Below are 1,629 nucleotides of genomic sequence, written 5' to 3'. Positions count from 1 at the left end.
TTCTTTTTGATTTTAGGTCACAAAAATTATAAACTTTCTGTTAGTGCCATTAGTTTTAAAATTTTGAATAGTTTAAATTTGAATTTTATAAAATTTGTGTGAATCACTAGTTTATGAATAACTTTACTATAAAAATAGAATTTTTTTTCTTCTTTGCTATTTATTTTTTATTTATACTTACAATTAAATACTTATAGTTTGATTTTAGGTCACAAAAATTATATTCTTTTTGCTATTGAAGAATATTATAGTTTTATTTTAGTTGATCATACATAATATTTTAATTGATTCTTTTTATTTTCATAAAAGTTTTGTAGTTCATTCTGTTTGCTATTAATTCATTATTTGAGCTAAATGACTCTGAAATTGGAAAGCATTTCAAAATGAACTCTGAAAAGGTTGAAAGTTGGCATGGTATCATAATTTCACCCACATAGCATGTTCATGTATAAAACGAACAATGGTAGCATGTTCGTCTGTTACAAATTTGGCATGGTATCATCATAATAGTTGCGGGAGAAAGTCTTCACTTTTTCTTCGCTTGTGTCATTTGCTTATTGCGCCGTAGCCATGGATACTCTTCATTGTTTATCAGGATGCTTGGGTCAGCCTTGACATTGAAGGGAGGAATTTCATGAAACTTTTCATAATCTTCAGACATGTCTGTCTTGCCGTCCACTCCCAGGATGTCCCTTTTTCCTGAAAGAACTATGTGGCGCTTTGGCTCATCGTATGATGTATTCGCTTCCTTATCTTTTCTTTTTCTCGGTTTGGTAGACATGTCCTTCACATAGATAACCTGTGCCACATCATTGGCTAGGACGAACGGTTCGTCAGTGTACCCAAGATTTTTCAGATCCACTGTTGTCATTCCGTACTGTGGGTCTACCTGTACCACGCCGCCTAACAGATTGACCCATTTGCACTTAAACAAAGGGACCTTAAAATCAGGTCCGTAGTCAAGTTCCCATATGTCCACTATGTAACCATAATATGTGTCCTTTCCGCTCTCGGTTGCTGCATCAAAGCGGACATCGCTGTTTTGGTTGGTGCTCTTTTGATCTTGGGCAATTGTGTAAAATGTATCCCCATTTATCTCGTATCCTTTGTAAGTCAATACAGTCAAAGATGGTCCCCTGGACAACAAGTACAACTCATCACAAACAGTGTTGTCACCTCTGAGACGTGTTTCCAACCAACTGCTGAAAGTCCTGATGTGTTCACATGTAATCCAGTCGTCGCACTGCTCCGGGTGTTTGGAGTGCAGACTATTCTTATGTTCATCGACATACGGGGTCACCAAGGTAGAGTTCTGTAGAACTGTGTAGTGTGCTTGAGACAAAGAATATCCGTCCCTGCATATTATTGAGTCTCTTCCAAGAGTGCCTTTTCCAGTCAGTCTCCCCTCATACCGCGATTTAGGGAGACCTATCTTGTTAAGGCCAGGAATGAAGTCAACACAAAACCCGATAACATCCTCTGTTTGATGGCCCATGGAGATGCTTCCTTCTGGCCTAGCGCGGTTACGGACATATTTCTTTAGGACTCCCATGAACCTCTCAAAGGGGAACATATTGTGTAGAAATACGGGCCCCAGGATGACAATCTCGTCGACTAGATGAACTAGGA

This window comes from Triticum aestivum, chromosome 7A, assembly GCF_018294505.1.
Source record: "Triticum aestivum cultivar Chinese Spring chromosome 7A, IWGSC CS RefSeq v2.1, whole genome shotgun sequence".
Classification (NCBI taxonomy): domain Eukaryota; kingdom Viridiplantae; phylum Streptophyta; class Magnoliopsida; order Poales; family Poaceae; genus Triticum; species Triticum aestivum.
The sequence above is the reverse complement of the archived record's forward strand: the minus strand, read 5'-3'. Positions refer to the sequence as shown.